Source organism: Pseudophryne corroboree, chromosome 2, assembly GCF_028390025.1.
Source record: "Pseudophryne corroboree isolate aPseCor3 chromosome 2, aPseCor3.hap2, whole genome shotgun sequence".
NCBI classification, from domain to species: domain Eukaryota; kingdom Metazoa; phylum Chordata; class Amphibia; order Anura; family Myobatrachidae; genus Pseudophryne; species Pseudophryne corroboree.
This window is the reverse complement of record NC_086445.1, coordinates 127,905,001-127,925,589: the sequence shown is the minus strand read 5'-3', so window position 1 is coordinate 127,925,589 and position 20,589 is coordinate 127,905,001.

Sequence of the window (20,589 nt, the reverse complement as noted above, 5' to 3'; positions counted from 1 at the left end):
ATGGGTTTGTTAAAGTGTGCATGTCCTGTTTATACAACATAAGGGTGGGTGGGAGGGCCCAAGGACAATTCCATCTTGCACCTCTTTTATCTTTCATTTATCTTTGCATCATGTGCTGTTTGGGGACTATTTTTTGAAGTGCCAACCTGTCTGACACTGCAGTGCCACTCCTAGATGGGCCAGGTGTTTGTGTCGGCCACTTGGGTCGCTTAACTTAGCCATCCAGCAACCTTGTTGCACCTCTTTTTTTTCTTTGCATCATGTGCTGTTTAGGGACTATTTTTTAAATCGGCCATCCTGTCTGACACTGCAGTGCCACTCCTAGATGGGCCAGGTGTTTGTGTCGGCCACTTGGGTCGCTTAGCTTAGTCATCCAGCGACCTTGGTGCAAATTTTAGGACTAAAAATAATAATATTGTGAGGTGTTCAGAATAGACTGGAAATGAGTGGAAATTATGGTTATTGAGGTTAATAATACTATGGGATCAAAATGATCCCCAAATTCTATGGTTTAAGCTGTTTTTGAGGGGGTTTTGTAAAAAAAAAAAAAACGAATCCAAAACACACCCGAATCCGACAAAAAAATTTCAGGGAGGTTTTGCCAAAAACGCGTCCGAATCCAAAACACAGCCGTATAGCCGAATCCAAAACCAAAACACAAAACCCGAAAAAATTTCCGGTGCACATCACTAGCTACAACACATAGCGAAAGTCCTCAATATTCTTCGTGAGGACCTATTGGTACCTATACATAATAAGAATAGTAGAAAATGTGAGAATAAAAACCAATTGATTTGGACTACCACGTATTCTACAAGTAGCCGCATTACCCAATCAGCCACTGAGGCCTTCTGGTCAATTGTCAGTACTGACAGAGATTTGCAAAGCTTTAAATCTCAAACCAAAATGGCGAGTTTCTGACGAGGGAAGAATATCAAAGACCTAGTGGTATGTACTGATATTTCCAATTTCAGACGTCGGTCAGCGCCGTTTTTTGGAGCCCGGAAAAAAGGCTGTTACATGTGTGTCCATTGTGTAACATGCAGCTACATGGACATTGGAACATCGTTTCGTCACCCACTCAGTGGCAAATACATCCCAATTAGACATGCGGTGATGTGCACAACGGCATATGTGATTTACATCATCTGATGCCCATGTGGGTACTACTATGTGGGCAAAACCATATGCCCCTTTAAGGAACGCGCAACGCAGCCTCGGTCTGCAATTAAGGCAGCCCTTCAGAGTGGTGATAGTGACCAACCAGTGGCCAAGCATTTTGCTGAGCGAGGTCACACCATGGCCTGTGTGAAATATATGATCATCGACCACTTACCTGAAAATAGGCGAGGAGGTGACACAAATAAACAATAACTTATCATGAAAGCCAAATAGATTGTGCAAGTGGACACAGTTTCGCCCAGAGGGCTTAATGAGAAAATGTGTTGGAACACTGTAGTATAAATTAATGCGTATGCATGTCTAGTCCCTGACTGTAAAGCATAGTCATAATTATTAGGAACTGGGCCCGTATAATAACCATTACAGCTATTTAATATTGAGCTTTATCTGATGTACAGTATGTCTATAACTATAACTAGATCTTTCTGCCTGGCTCCCTCACTTCTTATCCTCTGACATCTCCACCATTATCATGGGTGATTTCAATATTGCTATTGATTGTCCAAAATCTGCTGCTCACGCCTCCAAACTACTCTCTCTATCCTCCGCTCTTGGCCTCTCCCAATGGACTGACTCCTCTATTCATCAGGCGGGCCATTGCCTTGATCTAGTACTCACCAGACTATGCTCTGTCTCTGAACTCACTAACACTCCTTTCCCCCTCTCAGATCACAACCTTTTCACCTGCATGCTCTCCTCCGTTAATTCAAACCCTGTGTTGCTGAAGTCCTCCAATCCTCCTCAAACCCGCAGAAATATTAACACAATTAATCTTCAAGAACTTTCCACTTCACTCCAACAACTGCTTTCACCTATTTCTGCATTCACCTCTCCTGAGATGGCTGTATCACACATGAACAAGACTCCAGAACTAGCCCTTGATGAAGTGGCTCCAACTACCCATCACACTCCACGTAGGCCTAGATGTCAACCATGGCACTCCAAATTAACAAGACAACTACAAAAACTCACACAAAAACCTGAACGTCAGTGGCATGAATCTCGTATTTCAAGTGACTTTCTCACATATAAGACTGTCTACCACTCTTATAGAAATGTCCTGGACATTGCCAAACAAACTTATTTCCAAACTCTTATCTCTGCTCAAGCCTCTAACCCCAAACGACTCTTTAATACATTTAAATCACTTCTGAATCCTCCCTCACCTACCCCACCAGCCACTATCAAGGCACAGGATCTTGCTTCCTACTTCAAGGAGAAGATTGATAAGATCTGAGATTATATGGTATGCTCTTCGGCAGCCAGTGACCTGCTCCATTCTTTACCTGAACCCTCTGGCACTCTCTCTTCATTTGATCCCACAAATGAAGATGAAGTATCATCACTCTTCTCATCCTGCTTCTCTACCACCTCTCCTCTTGATCCTTTACCCTCACAAATAAGTAAAGCTCTGTCTCTGGTGCTCATCCCTACCTTAACTAACATCTGTAATCTCTCTCTCTCTACTGGTATTTTTCCTTCATTCTTCAAGCATGCAGTGATTACTCCCATTTAAAAAAACCAAACTTCTGACCCTAATGCTCTCTCAAACTACCGCCCTGTCTCTCAGCTCCCTTGTCTCTCTAAGCTACTTTAGAGACTTGCCTATACTCGACACACACTTTCTTAACTCACACACTTTATTGGACCCACTTCAGTCAGGCTTCCATTCCCAACACTCCACAGAGACAGCACTGACTAAAGTGGTTAATGATTGGTCACTACGGAGTCTAAAGGCCATTACTCACTACTTATTCTTCTAGATCTATCTGCTGCATTTGACACTGTAGACCACTCTCTTCTCATACAAACACTACAATCCCTAGGTCTTAAAGACACAGCCCTTTCTTGGTTTCTATCCTACCTATCTAATCGCTACTTCAGTGTTCGCTTCTCTGAATCTACCTCCTCTTCGCTACCTCTTTCAGTTGGAGTACCGCAAGGCTCAGTCTTGGGTCCTCTACTTTTCTCTATCTATACCTCATCTCTTGGTAAACTAATCAGCTCTTTTGGATTTCAGTATCATCTGTACGCAGATGATACTCAAATCTACCTATCCTCCCCTGACTTGTCCCTATCTGTACTGGACCGTGTCACTGAATGCCTTTCTGCCATTTCATCTTGGATGACATCTTGCCACCTCAAACTTAATATTTCAAAGACAGAGTTAATTATATTTCCATTGGCCAATAGTAGGTACCAACCTGATATCTCTATCACTGCTGAAAACTCAACTATCTACCCTACCCCACAAGCTTGCTGCCTAGGTGTCATCCTTGACTCTGATCTGTCCTTTGTTCCCCAAATTCAATCTGTCTCAAGATCATGTTACATGCATCTAAAAAACATATCCAAAATACGACCATAGCTTACACAAGACACTGCTAAAGCTCTAATCCACGCTCTCATTATCTCCCGCATTGATTATTGCAATAGTCTCCTAACTGGTCTTCCCAAAACGAGACTCTCACCACTACAATCCATTCTGAATGCAGCAGCAAGGCTAATCTTTCTCGCTAGACGTTCATCGTCTGCAGATCCACTCTGTCAGTCCCTCCATTGGTTATCTGTATTCTACCAGATTCAATATAAAATACTTTTACTCACACACAAGGCCATTAACCAAACTACACCAACGTACATCACTTCGCTTATCTCAAAATGTCGTAGTATTCGTGTATGTTTATATGTAGCGTGTGCTTAGGTAGGTACCGCTTTGTTCTAATTTGTATGTTGTCTTGTCTAGATATCTGTGGTAATCTGCGTAGTGCCCCCAGTGTTTTAGTAAGTGCCATGGTGATGCAGACGCGTCCCTGGTAAACAATACTAACACTGGTAAGGTTACCTTGGTAATTGGGATTACGTTATGAAGGGCGCTCCTACTACATGCCTGAGGATTCCGGAAGGCTGTGTGACGTCACTGCAGCGCGTCACACTGCCGCTGTCCGAGCCCCGGCGTCTGACACGTGGGATTGGTGTTTGTACCAGTTGGGATCTGTTATAAGTGGGGTAAGTCACTATGTTCTGTTTGTCTGTGTCATTTTTGTTTGTACTTCTATTATGTATCCTGAAGACGGTGCGATATGCACCAAAACGTTGATGTGATGATTTACATTTTTGTCTGAATACAATTTTTTTCCGAGAAATCCTCCTATTGCTGTCTCTCTCTCTCTCTCTCTCTCTCTCTCTCTCTCTCTGTAAATATATATATATATATATATATATATATATATTGGCATAGAATGGCGGTACTCAGTCGGGTCTTGTACAGCAATAATAAATAAAGAGACTGCGCTCTAATCTGTGTTAACGTTTCAGTATATTTCAACTTTCGTCAGAACAAAAGACATAAGCAAAGTGACATACATTTATACCTTCACCCCTCCACGTGCGCTCACTCATCTGCTCGGACACGCCGACGGGGAACGATGACGTCATCATCCTGCAACGATTGCAGTGCGCTCCACCCCGTCGTCCCTCCGGTAACCATGATTGCTGATACAACAAAACGTAATAGTGTAAAAATACATACAAAAAGATTAAGAAGAGCCCACACAACATCACTTATAAGCAAACTGTATAATGTCCCCCATATAACATATAGAGAGGGACAGCAAAATCCTGTAAAATCCAAATGGAGGCATGTTTCTAACTACTACCATAATATACATTATTCAATGAAACCATTTAAACTGAATTGTTAATTGAGTCCTCCTGGAAGCACTGTATTCAAACGGTGTATCCATTTATAGCCTCTCGTTGTAACAATAATTTGTTTCTATCACATCCTCTAATACTCTTAGGTTGCTGGTCAATTATCTTGTATTTCAATGCAGATAAATTATGTTTACATTTCTGGAAGTGCCTGGCTACAGGTTGTGCTTGGATATCACCCTCTAGGGCAGCCCGTATGGCTGACCTATGCATTGGCATCCTTTCTCGGAAATGGCGTGTAGTTTTTCCATCGTAAAAGAGCCCACAAGGGCATCTAATAAAACAAATAACGTGGGTACTGGTGCAAGTCAGAATCTTGTTAATTTTGATGTATTTGCCTGAGTGTGGATGAGAACAACCAGGGCCTGCCTCCATGTAGCTGCAAGTAGTGCAGCCAACACATTTGTATGTAGCACCCTGGTTTTTTTGTAAGGAATGTATGTTTAGGTCTAGATTTATAACCTGAGATGTCATTGGGTACTAGATAATCCCTCCAATTTAAGAGACAAAAGCCTATAACGGTCCAAAAAGATTATCAGGAAGGAAGGGTATATGGGTGGGTGAATAATCCGGACGGCAGACAACAGACAAGACGTGGTTTTAGGCAGAGACCACGGAGATTACAAGGGCCTGATACATCTAGTGGAGAATACACCTCACAGGGTGAGAATTATTTTTTATTATTATTATTATTATTATTATTATTATTATTATTATTATCCTTTATTTATATGGCGCCACAAGGGTTCCGCAGCGCCCAATTACAGAGTACATATGCACATAATCAAAACAGGAAAACAGTGACTTACAGCTGAAGACAATATAGGACAAGTACAGGGTAACTAAGCATAACTACACTAGTAAATGACCTAGAAATAAGTTCCAAGGTGGCCACAAAACTGCGGGATTTGGGCAGTGGAGGATTATTAAAGTAAGAAAAGGATAAGCACATGAGGGAAGAGGGCCCTACTCGTGAGAGCTTACATTCTAAGGGGAGGGGTGGACAGACAGGGATGACACAGATGGGGTAGATAGAGAGCGTGACATGAGACATCAAAAGGGTCCCAAGTGGGAAATCCCCCTTTAGGGGTAAATACCCGCGTGATGGTAGGAGGCAAAGCAAACACAGCACCTGGCACGGTAAACAAAACAAAAGAATCTTTTAAAAAAAACTGCCAAAGCAAAGAAAACAACGTAGTATTTAACCTATCAGTACGGACCATTACACCTGATAATGTCAAATATTACCTTTAAACATAAAGCTATATACTATTACCGTTGAGCCGCTATGGCCGCTATACCACGTACGTGTGCTACACACTTTGCACGCTATTTGCGTACAGAGTACCGTACGTGGTACGCACTCGGCGTACACACGCTGCGCTGAGTGTACGGAATACACACAGCGAGCGCACACACAGTTGATAACCTTTAAACCTTATTAATAAACACAGTAAGAATATGCTTATACTCTAAACCTTTAGTCAAATACTGTAATGATGTAACGCTTAGAAACCTTAACAATGTATATGCTGTTTGTGCTATTAAGACGCTAAGTGAGAGCCCTTTGCAGGAAAGTGAAGACACCACACCGAATTTGGTTATAACCGCAGCAGCTCCAACACTGCCGTGGATTATTCAGAATAAAAGGGGAAAACAGTACAAATTATACACTACAAACTAACATAGAAATCTAACAGAATAACAGAATAACAATAACAGAGAATAACAGAGAATAATCGCTACAGAGAATAATACATACGTGTGGAATACGTTCGCAAGCGCGTCCTGGACCAGTCCTCAGCCTTCTGGGAGAAAGCCTTCAGAGTCTTCTGTGTCCAAGCCTGCTGCAAGCTCTATTTATTCACTAGCTCAAGATATAATACAATAGACACTATGTGCTCTTCTTCCATTGGTTAGGGGGTGGGACATGTCCTGCACCAGGGACCATTGGTTAGTTCAAGAAGTGGGCGATGGCTAGGACTTGGGATGTGGAGTTCCCGCCCCATAATCAGTCTAAAACCATCACATTTAAACATAAATCTGGTATTATTAATATCTTAATGAGGTAAATTTTTACAATGTTCTTATTCCCACCAGATTAATGTTCACGTGACTCTGAACAATATGAACCCACATATGATATTACTATCTATTTCAATCTTCAAGATATTCATATATCCACATATTCATATATATATATATATATATATATATACACATACACACACACATTCTTGCTATTACAATTTGTTAGGAATTATATATTTATTCACTTTATAAATGAATACCTCTATCTCCATGGATTTTGGTCTAGGGCTTGTTAGTATTCTAAATTCCTCTCTGTCTGGTTATGTTGTGGAAAGCTATTGTTTCTGATCTTCCAAACATACTCTGATCCTGGTCATTTGTTCACCCTTGTTTGTCTCTTTCTTTGTTGAGACAATGGCAACTCAGCACTCATTATTCTGGGGAGAAACCTGGCCCTATTCATAAACAAAGGTGTATGCCCTCTTCATAGAATCTCAAAGCTTAGTGTAAATAAGGCCATTGTATCTCAGTCTGTGGGAAATTTATGTGGGTCTGTATTCCATTCTCGTCCCCTCCCCATTCGTAATATATTTTAAAATACAATTTATCTATTTTCTACTTCTGCGCATAACTATACGCAGGAACATGCGATTCTTTCCTAACTAACACCGGAATGTTACCCTTAAAATACCCTACAGCTGGATACTAGACACCACCTTTCAACCTTTATCTGACCCTTCCTATCATGCAAAGAGGAATCCCTTTGTCCAGGAACAGTTTAAATTAATCATACTCGCTGACATAGTCTAGGGGAATATTTACTACAAAATGCACTATATGGGTTAAATATGCTACAATCGAGTCGTACGCTACACAAACTCCGCCGTAAATACCCACATTATGCGCACGATCGCCGGAGCGATCCTACGCAACTTGCGGATGTGTGCATGTACGGTGGACTGAGTGCACGAGCAGCGCGCACATGCATGAGGTTAGTACATGGGGTATGCATCATGATATTTTTCGACTTTGACAGTCGACCCTTTGGCAGTCAACAATAACTGCCACTATCTAAACAATTAAGCAGAAAAATATATATTACAATGAAATACCTAAAAATGATTGGGTGTAGGGAGGAGAGGAGAAGGTGGGAAATGTATGACCTAGTGGGATAGTAAAAGCATGTATGTATGAAATTCATGTCTGAGGGGCCATGTATCATCATGCCGTACATGTTCTAAATAAGCTTCGAGGTATTGCGAAGTATACACTGAATCCTTCTTATCCCTTATTAAGGGTCTGTATGTGGGCTGACAAACACTACCGAGCTCTTTTCGGCTTCTTGTTCCAACAAATGGTGTGCACATTAGTTGATGATACATAGAGGGGGGAAAATATGTGAGTGCTAATATATGTACCTATGTCACCTGTCGACTATGTGTGTCACTACCTGAAGATCGTAGAGATGAGGATAAGAAACGTGTTATAAATGCATTCTTATGATAATGTGCGTGATTGTCCTTGGGCGTCTGTTGAAGTCTTGTCCGGATTGCTGTATCTTTGCTGTAAGTGGTAAGCAAAGTTTTTCAAGTGTCCATAGAAAGTTAAAGTCTCTAAAGTATCTTGCAAAGTCTGTGAAAAAGTTCATCAAATGTCTGTAGAAAATGTTCATCAATGGTCTGTAGAAATGTGCATCACAATCTTCTTCCGGGTGGATGTCTTTTTACCTTGGAGAAAAACAAAGGAGAAACGGGTGAAAGAAACGGACCGTGGAATCACGTCTTATCACAACATTGTCTCGATTGATGGGTCATAAATTAAACCAGTTGTTGTAACAATGCCCTCGCTCCTCAAACTCATCAATTTGGTACTGCGCTTGCAATGCATTAAAATTTGAACACATCTAAATATCAAACCAATCATTATGACAACTCCTAGGATACAAAGGAGAAATTTCCCTACAGTAACGATAACATTTTGAGCCCATTCTCCTAAACCTGAGAACCAATTGCGTGGGTTCAACCATGAAACCCAGCCGGTCAGTTCATTACTCACAGAAGTAAGGGTAAGGTTGTGTTTCCTTCGGAACTCCCACTTCAATTGCAAGATATCGTCCATCTTTTGATCTATGACCTCGGTTGGGTCATCAGTGCTGTTTGTGATATATGTACAGCACTTCACACCATACTGAGTTGCTAGGGTGACACAATACCCGCCTGTCACCGCTGTGATGTAATTGAGAACCATCCTGTGCTGGATCAGTTTCGTTTTGTAAGCTTGCAATTCCCTCCCGGTATATCTGAAGGTGTCATCATACATCTCGGTGATATTGTCTATCAGGTTCGCTAGCGCAGTTATATACTTAAAAGTTATAACTCCTCTGGCGGTACGGGTGATATCTAGCGCGAGTAGGAGTTGAATCCCGGTGGATTTGTGGATCAAATCAGAGGCTGCGTGCTCTGTCCTATCTATAAGGTGTCTCTTAACGATGTGTTCGTAATGGGTGTGAGTGTAAGGAGCTTGAGCATTGCGGTGAACGTCTTTCATTTTATCATGGGTAATGGTCATTACTTCTGGCAACACTCTTCCAATGTAACACAATCCCTCTGAGTTTGGGGCATTCTATCGGCTCTGTGTGAAAATGCCATGGTTTGGTTGTTCCATGTCACTTCCCAATTTCCCGGCTTTCGGGGATTGGAAATGTTAAAACATACTAAGGACCTATCCACATGATATTGGTGGAGCTTCAAACTAGGTGGCCTAGAAATATTAAATTTCTTGTCCACCGGTCTCCCACCCCTTAATTCAAGTACCTCATCTATCGTTAAAGCGTATGGCACTAGTCCTGACTTTCTATGACCTTGAGCTACTTGTGAGCACACCCAGCATTCCGTTTGGTTTAAAACCTTACCCACTAATGAGTGATAGTCACTCAATGGATGTCGGTCCATGTTGATATTAAGGCTGGACTGACATCTCTGGATGCACCCGTCCTCAACTATGTTTTCACAATTCCTACAGATACAATTCTCTTCAGCTAACAATCCTTCGCAATGTCTCCTAGTGTCATGACTACCAGATCGTTTTCTGATACTCGCCTTTGCTCGTGATTGTGTTGCTCTTGGAATTTTACGAATCCGTCCTTGTCATCAGAACCCATTCCAGATCCTTTCTCGACCTCTCTGGTACTCTCACCGAAATAGACTGCTCTGGTCAACAACAGGGTCAACAGGAAAACTCGGAATGCAGTCTCTTGGGGTAAGTCCATCTTGCAGGAGGAGAAAGAGAGTGGTAATGGGAGGTAAAGAAAATAATAGAAGGGAAAGAAAATTGGTACGATAACCGCCTCTAGTCTTGTTCTTCTTGCTCAGATGCCGTCTCAACAGTGCTGCCTCTCAGTCTTCCCAAAGCGAACACTCCAGTGATACAATATTCTTTCCGAATCAGCGACCTTTCTGTAAGGAGCATAAATCTTGCATTACCATTTGTTTAACTGTTGTGTGACATACCATCCGTAGAACATGGAAAAACAAAAAGAGAGAGAGAATAATGGAAAAAGAGAAAAATTGTCAGATTTCCGTTCACCAACATGTCTATCGGTATCTCTGCACAGTCTCCCCCACCAGTATCTCCACTCTCCACCCTTTGTGCATGGCCAGGCACAATGATGCTGGTAAGATATACTGGGGTTGGGCAGACCTCTGAAAAGACCAAGTAGACATGTGACGTTTGAGCTGTAGTTCTGCTGGTGAACGTCAGAGATGAAGAGGAAACATTTAAAGATAAATCACAGAGTTTACCTGGCCGCCCCTGAATCTACAAGATATGATCTACCAACTATACTTCACTGGCTGCAGACTACAGGTGCGGCCCAAAATTTTTTCCTATATGATCCCTGATTCCAATTACTTGTGTCATAACTTTGCTCGTGTTCTTGTCTAGGGGGTCTGACTTTATGTGTGTCTCTAAATCTGCAACTCCGTGCAATATGTCCTTCCTTCTGGCAGTTATAACATTTTACCACATACGACTTACCAACAGGGGTCTGGGGTTTAGGCTGATGTGGCTTCGTTGTCAGGACTTTTATACTTATTGTCATCAGCTTACCCCCCTGTGACTCCCTGTGTTTACTGATGTTCCGATCGTGCTTAACAGCGGACTCTCTTAATGCAGCCACCGAGATACCTCTCCAGTTAGGTTGAGTGGTTTGTACTCTGGTTCTCAGCATTTCTTTTAAACCTTCCATTAATACGGACACAGCTACCTCTCTATGATGACTCTACAGTGTGAGGCGCAATTGTCTGTGCATAATGTACAATACCGTACGTACCTGTGGACACGACCTCACCTGACCCTCCGTTAGGGGGCTTTACTACTGCCCTTACCGATTGGGCCGTGCCCACCTGGGTGCCCTGTATGGTGGCTGCTGGAGAAAGTGCCGAAATCGTGCTGGGCTCACTTTCTTGCTTGTAATCCTGAGGGAAGTTTAAAATGGGGTGCAACTTGCACGGGTTAGAATTTATACATTTATCAGTTTTATTCCTGTCGTCATTAATACATTTATTACATTTACTCTTATCATTAATACATTTATTAAGTGCACTATCATCGTCATATACCAGTATGCAATTCTCTGTAGCCATATTCTCTCCTGTTATGTATGGTGGTGGTGGTGGTGGTGCTGTTGCTATCAGTTTCCTGCTGGGGTTGGAACCAGCTGCTTGAGCTAATCCCCGTTGTATCTCACCTTCGTGTTGCCATAACTGTAAATAATCATAATGTCTAATCCGTTGCTTTCCGGATTTTATCAGACATATCCTTCTCCTTAAATTTTGCAACACCTCAGGACTAAAACTGCCTACCCTAGGGAACAGTTCCCTATCGTTCACAGTCATACGTTCCCACTCATTGCATACTTGTGATCCATATTTCTCACACATTATGTACCTTGCCGACCCTTTGGGCCGACAAATATCAACGTAAACCCTTGTTGATCGTCCCCTACTTGAGCAACTGGCCCCCATTTTTTGCAGGTATTGCCTTCTCAGCGAACCCTTACAAAAACCAACTTACTCAGTGGTAAGGCGACGGTGAAAGTTCTCCGAGCGCTTTCACCCACTCACGCCCCTATTGGCCAATACACCAAGCCCTGTGCCCAGTGCTGGTAGTACCCAACCTCGGGATCTTTTGTAACCTCTATTTACTGAGAGCGTGTGGGAGTATGCTACCCCTCCCAGTAAATATCAGTTGTTGGAGATTTCCTGAGTGAACAGCGAAACTCCCTTAAAATAAAAAAAACCTACACAAATCACGTTTACCTGTACAATTAGCGTCTATGATCCCGCAGCAAATTTAGTGGGTATCAAGGTGAACTAACTAATGTACACAGTAGCGTGCGGTACAGTTGCACTGCGTATAAGTAACTATTACTTATCCGCCGTACGACCAACGGAATCGGTTGTTTAGGCTGCGAAACCTCAGCCGGAGCGTATTCTCAAAACGGGCCTATATGGGTACTACGCAAACCCCCGGGGCTGCGCTCACTACCTCTGACCTTTCTCAAGTCAGGGTTTTCAGAACTTCGCTAGGTACCTTAAGCGGATTTCTGACTTCGCCGACCTTTTGGGTCTGCTGATTGCTACCTTGCTCCTTTATACCTTATACAATGTTAACGTGAGGAAGCTACTCCCACGCCACCAAGTGTCCACTCACCTGATGTGGTCTCCGACGGGATCCCGAATTATGGGTTCACAAAACCTTTATTTGCACACTCACTCTTGCTCACTCATATGCACTTTGATTTTTCTGTACAGAAAATTACTTTCATTCAGGTGAAGCAGGCTAATCCCAGAGATGATGCAATAGGAGAAGGAACTTTAAACTAAATTTTGGAAATTGAACAAATTTGTGCTATTATCGCGTGACTACCGTATCACTTAAACTAAAGCAATGCTATCGTGTGATTTGTATTTAGTGGGCGTATCTGTACGCACATTGCGTAATATACGCCACGTGTGTAGGCCTTTGCGTTGCGTACACAATCTCGCACGCGGTCCGAGACATGTATACAAAGGCCGGATACGTCCGCAGTAACACAAATAGCACGCCACTATAAATGTAAACGATATTTAACTATAATCGCTTACCAAACACCACACAGTATCTCCTGTATAAACCTTTATAACTGAGTCAGGCTGCGTATGTGTTTTACACTTACTCCCTTAAATATTACTCTTTACTTTTAACTAAATAGCAACAAATTTCTCAGCACGTAATCAATGCTAATGGAAAACAAGCGGGTAGATATGCAAAATACACAAAATACAGGTCTGAATGAATCTTGTAATCAATGCTTCCAATAGTATGATTCATATTGGATAGCTATCTTGCAGAACATACATTGATATAAACACACACACATAATTATAATATTATATCTATGTACTATTCACTGGTCTCCTGAGACTCATTTTCTCATTAAGTGCTTCTAATTTGCATATGAATGTGCTTTTGACTGTCTGTGAAGGTGGTTTTTCACTGCCAGGAAAAAGCAGTTGCACAGGTTAATTTGCATTTCAATGGCTATCTTACAACAAGCAGAGTTTAACTGAATCCTAGAGGTAAAGAAAAAAAAACTTTGTTTATCTGTATGTGGTTCTTACATCACGTATTCATCTTACTATTAACTTTTATTAAGCCCCATCTGAATCTATTTATAATTGACTATGGCATGGGTTAAATAAATGCATTGGTAACTCATAAATGGTGATTTCTTTTTGACCAAGGACGGCTGATTATTCCTGAGCAGACTGAAAATCAGCCATTTAGAAAAAAAATGACCTTCCCAAAATGGCCACTGCTCCTCCCCCTTCCACATCCATGAGGGTTAGTACATGGGGTATGCATCATGATATTTTTCGACTTTGACACACCAGATGAACTATCAGTACTCAATAAGGGCTTGTCTTTTATACTGTCTGCCGAATTTGATGAATTTCAGTGGAAAATAGACTGCTATAATGTTAATAGGAGGTTAAGATTAAAGGAACATTTTTCACAACAGCTACCCTCTATAAAAACATCGGATGTACCAGAAAAATTGAAGAAACATTCTAATTTTGACCCTAACACTAATAATACTTCCTTAAAATGTTTTGCCAGAGTACTGGACTCTAAAGTTGGGGAGTCGGTTAATTTTAAAAGTACTAGTTAGGTGAATTTGACCAAAGGTGAATGAGAGGCATTGACTGCACTTAGGGGGTCATTCCGAGTTGATCGCTAGCTGCCGTTGTTCGCAGCGGAGTGATCAGGCTAAAAATTGGCTTTTCTGCGCATGCGTATGGGCCACAGTGCGCACACATGATGTACTTTCACACAAAACTATGCAGTTTCCCACAAGGTCTAGCGACGCTTTTCAGTCGCACTGCTGATCGGTGAGTGATTGACAGGAATGGGGCGTTACTGGGTGTTAACTGAGCGTTTTCGGGGAGTGCGCTGAGAAACGCAGGCGTGTCGGATAAAATTGCAGGCGTGCCTGGGGAAATGGGGGAGTGGCTGGACGAATGCAGGGCGTGTTTGTGACGTCAAACCAGGAACAAAACAGTCTGAAGTGATCGCTAGCTAGGCGTAAGTCTCGAGCTACTCTGAAACTGCACAATCTTTTTTTGTAGCAATGCTGCGATCTTTTCGTTCGCACTTCTGCTAAGCTAAGATACACTCCCAGAGGGCGGCGGCCTAGAGTTTGCACTGCTGCTAAAAGCAGCTAGCTAGCGATCAACTCGGAATGAGAGCCTTAGTAAGGATCACAATATTGTTGTACGCCCGGCGGATAAGGGGGGCGTGTCACGCTCAGCGTAAGTTGGGGTTCTGACAACTAAGTTTTGGCTAAAGCGACAGCTACCTGTGAGGAGAGTAAACGAGGTGGCTGAATGTAATTCCTCCTCATGGAGTGGAAGCCTAACTAAGTGTTAACGTTGGCCGGAGGGCGTAAAGAAAAGAACTTCGTAGGAAGATAACTGTAGTTTTAATGAATAATCAGGCTGTACACGAATATTGGAACAATTGAAGAAACTGGAAGAATTAGAGTCTATGGTTAAATGACTTGAAGAGTGAAGCTGAAGAACTCCGGTAAAGAAGAACTGAAGACTGTGTTTTATGATTAAAAGACGAGGCTGAAGAACTTGGACTTTAAAGAAATGAGGACTGTGGTTTGTGATTGAAAGACGAGTCTTAAGAACTTGGACTTTGAAGAAATGAGGACTGTGGTTTGTGATTGAAAGACGAGTCTTAAGAACTTGGACTTTGAAGAAATGAGGACTATGGTTTGTGGTTGAAAGACGAGGCTGAAGAACTTGGACTTTGAAGAAATGCAGATGTCTGCGGGAACCGCCGTTAGCACCTGGAGCTCCTCTACGACCTGGGACCCCGTGAGTGCTTCCACGAGTCGCAACGGACTTAGACAGCAGGACTGCAGCAGCATTAAGGTAACCGATGGATAGAAGCAACCAGGACCAGGGAACCAGAAGTAACCTGGGAGCACAGAGCTGGAGAACCTTTTACAAGGAGGTAACATGAAGCACTGGCACTCTCCCTCTGAGCTAGCCCCCTTTTTTAAGGGGAGAACATGCAGGATTGGCTGGACACAGATTGGAAACTTCATTGGTAATACTCTGGTCTCCAACATGGCTGACCCCAGCACAGGAGACATACTTAGCTGTTAGCACACAGCTTTAGCCAGCTTCTGGGTCTGACACACTATACTGTGTCATCACTAGAGGACCTTACCGCAGCGATCCCCTGGCAGCGCCCGGCTCTCCAGACCCTCAGCCCCCGGCCCCTGGCAGCCGCACATCCGTCCAGAAGGACCCGCTGCCAGCAGCTCCCTGCCGCCGCAGCCGCGCCAACCAGCAGGCTGGTAACCCACGGGAGCACCCGCCGGAGGTAAGGCTCCGGAGCCTGACAGGGCGGTATTATAATTCAAGATTTATGTCAATACAAGGCAGAAGCATATAGACAGCTATTGGACACTTCAGTCTATAGACGTTTTGGGATGCAGTCAGTTTACCTCCAATCAAAATCCCGACGTTCAAAATCCCGACACCAATTGACCGATGGTCAAAATCCCGACAAGGTCAAAATCCCGACATTTAAAATACCGACAAGGTCAAAATACCGACATGTAAAATGCCGACAGGTCAAAATACCGACATGAGTTTTTCATGATTTTTTTCATTGAAACCGACTTGTTCATACTTTACCATCCCAGTGGACCTGGAGGGGGAATATAATAGTGTGCCGAGCGCAGCGAGGCACCGTGCCCGAAGCATGGCGAGCGCAGCGAGCCATGCGAGGGGACGCGGTACACTTTATATGGTGTCCATGTTGACTTATGTCGACATACACACACAAAAACAACAAAAAGTGCATGTCGGTATTTTGACCTGTCGGCATTTTACATGTCGGTATTTTGACCTTGTCGGTATTTTAAATGTCGGTATTTTAAATGTCGGTATTTTGACCATGTCAGGATTTTGACCTTGTCGGGATTTTGACCATCGGTCAATTGGTGTCGGGATTTTGAACGTCGGCATTTTGATTGGAGGTATTTCATACCGATCCCAGACGTTTTAGCTTTGGATTCCACTGAAATGTATAATGATGAATTGAGAGATGTTGTATTACTGGCTGTACAGAGTAATTTGATTTCTGTGAAGGTACAGGAGGCATTGATACAGGACTTCCCAGTAGCACCAGTATTTTATACAATTACAAAAATTCATAAGGATGCAAAGGTTCCACCAGGACGTCCTATTATTTCAGCCAGGAATTCAGTTTTCTAGAAAGTTTCACAATATCTCGATCACTATTTCCAACCGGTCATACAGGCACAGTCCACCTACCTTAAAGATACAACTATGCTGATTAATAGATTGCAACATCTATCTTATCTCCCTACTAATTCTGTGTTATGTACGCTAGATGTAGTAGGCCTCTGAGTCTACACCAATATTCCACATAATAGAGGTGTGGAGGCAGCTAGGCGTCTGTTATCCAGTAGTACTCTGTATGATGGTCCAGATTTAAATTTCTTTTTGGATTTGCTTTATCTTACACTTACTTGTAATTATTTCCTGTTTGACAATAAGTGGTTTGAGCAACTGCAGGGTTGCGTGATGGGTAGTTGCGTTTCACCTGCATTTGCTAACTGCTTTATGTTTGAAATAGAAAAGGATTTGTTTTTCACTGATATTGATATTGCCAGTAAAATATTATTTTTTGTCAGGTATATTGATGACCTGTTCCTCAATTGGTCAGGCACAGAGGAACAGCTTAGTAAGGTCATCACTAACATTAATCAACGGGATGATATCAAATTTACAGCTACTATCAGTGCAGAGAAGGTCAATTATCTTGATGTGGAAATTTCTGTAATTGATGGTCAGTTGCACACTAATCTATACAAAAAACCCACTGACAAAAGCACGTTACTACAGGCTTCATGTTTTCACCCAGCTTCCACCAAGTTCAGCTTACCATGGCCCTCATTCCGAGTTGTTCGCTCGCTAGCTGATTTTAGCAGCATTGCAAACGCTAGGCCACCGCCCTCTGGGAGTGTATCTTAGCTTAGCAGAATTGCTAACGAAAGGTTAGCAGAACGGCTACTAAATAATTTGCTGCAGTTTCTGAGTAGCTCCAGACCTACTCCTAGACTGTGATCACCTCAGTCCGTTTAGTTCCTGGTTTGACGTCACAAACACGCCCTGCGTTCGGCCAGCCACTCCCCCGTTTCTCCAGCCACTCCTGCGTTTTTACCTGGCACGCCTGCGTTTTTTAGCACACTCCCTGAAAACGGACAGCTTCCGCCCAAAAACACCCACTTCCTGTCAATCACATTACGATCACTCGAGCGATGAAAAAACGTCGCTCGAGCTTGTGTAAATCTACAACGTTTTGTGTAAATCTACAAAGTTTTGTGTGAAAGAACTTAGCGCATGCGCGTTGCGTACTATGCGCATGCGCATTTTTGCCGTTTTTTCCCTTAATCGCTGCACTGCGAAAATCGGCAGCGAGCGATCAACTCGGAATGACCCCCCATATTCACAGTTTCTCAGGGTCCACAGAATCTCAGATAATTTAATCAATACTGAGTCTGAAATCGCTGCGATCGACCTGAGATTTAGAGCTAGGGGATATAGGCCCTCATTCCGAGTTGATCGCTAGCTGCCGTTGTTCGCAGCACAGCGATCAGGCAAAAAAAATCAGCACTTCTGCGCATGCGGCTCAATGCGCACGCGCGAGGTACTTTCACAAAAGCCGATGCAGTTTCACACAAGGTCTAGCGATGCTTTTCTATTGCACTGCTGGCCGCAGAGTGACTGACAGGAAGTGGGTGTTTCTGGGTGGTAACTGACCGTTTTCGGGGAGTGTGTGTAAAAACGCAGGCGTGTCAGATACAAACGCGGGTGTGCCTGGGGAAACGCAGGCGTGGCTGGCCGAACGCAGGGCGTGTTCGTGACGTCAAAACAGGAACTAAACAGTCTGAAGTGATCGCAAGCTAGGAGTAAGTCTCCAGCTGCTCAGAAACTGCACAATCTTTTTTTGTAGCCGTTCTGCGATCCTTTCGTTCGCACTTCTGCTAAGCTAAGATACACTCCCCGAGGGCGGCGGCTTAGCGTTTGTACGGCTGCTAAAGGCAGCTAGCGAGTGAACAACTCAGAATGAGGGCCATAGTTGGGGTGAATTAATGAAAACTACAGCAAGAGTCTTGAGTCTTGATAGATAGAGGGGAGCTTTTACGGGGGACACAGACAAAATCATGTACGATGGAGAAGAAAATTCCTCTGTTAGCAGTAGAGATGTGCACCGGAAATTTTTCGGGTTTTGGTTTTGGATTCGGTTCCGCGGCCGTCTTTTGGATTCGGACGCGTTTTGGCAAAACCTCCCTGAAATTTTTTTGTCGGATTCGGGTGTGTTTTGGATTCGGGTGTTTTTTTAAAAAAAACTCTCAAAAACAGCTTAAATCATAGAATTTGGGGGTCATTTTGATCCCATAGTATATTATTAACCTCAATAACCATAATTTCCACTAATTTCCAGTCTATTCTGAACACCTCACACCTCACAATATTATTTTTAGTCCTAAAATTTGCACCGAGGTCGCTGGAAGACTAAGCTAAGCGACACAATTGGCCGACACAAACACCTGGCCCATCTAGGAGTGGCACTGCAGTGTCAGGCAGGATGGCACTTCAAAAAAATTGTCCCCAAACAGCACATGATGCAAAGAAAAAAAGAGGTGCACCAAGGTCGCTGGATAGCTAAGCTAAGCGACACAATTGGCCGACACAAACACCTGGCCCATCTAGGAGTGGCACTGCAGTGTCAGACAGGATGGCATTTAAAAAAATTGGCCCCAAACAGCACATGATGCAAAGAAAAGAGAAAAAGAGGTGCACTGTGGTCGCTGGATGGCTAAGCTAAGCGACACAAACACCTCAATATCACAGGAATTATTCGTTCTAATCAATGGTATTATTGGTCCAAATCACTGGAAGAAAATGACAAAATCACTGGAATTATTCGTTCTAATCAATGGTATTATTGGTCCAAATCACTGGAAGAAAATGACAAAATCACTGGAATTATTTGGCAAGATCACTGTAATTAATAATTATAAATCACTGATATTAATTGGTAAAATCTCGCTATCGTCTGCCTAGTGAAGTGGAATCTAGATGGGATTTTGTACCGGGGACACAATAACTTCATCAATTGTCTAAATCCCACTGCACTAATGGCGGAAAACGGGCACACGTCTAACAGCGCACTGATTATACTGAGAACTGATTATACTGATCACTGATGATACTAGGGAGAACTGACACTGAGCAGCGAGAACAGCACTGGACTATTGTACTGTAGTATACTGGTCACCACAATGCAGCACTGACACTGAGCACAGATATTAAGCACTGATCAGGATACTAGAAGTGACACAGAGATGCAAGATACAGCAATGCCCTACTGTACTGTACTACTATATACTGGTGGTCACCACAGTGCTGTACACTGAGCACAGATATTACCAGGTGTATCTCACACAGCGCTCAGTACAGATTACAGGATGTATAATCACCAGGTGTATCACACGCCGCACAGTACAGTATACAGGGTGTATAATCTCCAGTTGTATCTCACACATCGCTCAGTACAGTATATATGGTGTATAATCCCCAGGTGTATCTCACACATCGCTCAGTACAGTATATAGGGTGTATAATCCCCAGGTGTATCTCACACATTGCTCAGTACAGTATATAGGGTGTATAATCCCCAGGTGTATCTCACACATCGCTCAGTACAGTATATAGGGTGTATAATCATCACCAGGTGTATCACACGCCGCACAGTACAGTATACAGGATGTATAATCATCACCATGTGTATCACATGCCGCACAGTACAGTATACAGGGTGTATAATCCCCAGGTGTATCTCACACATCGCTCAGTACAGTATACAGGGTGTATAATCCCCAGGTGTATCTCACACATCGCTCAGTACAGTATACAGGGTGTATAATCCCCAGGTGTATCTCACACATTGCTCAGTACAGTATATAGGGGGTTATAATCCCCAGGTGTATCTCACACATCGCTCAGT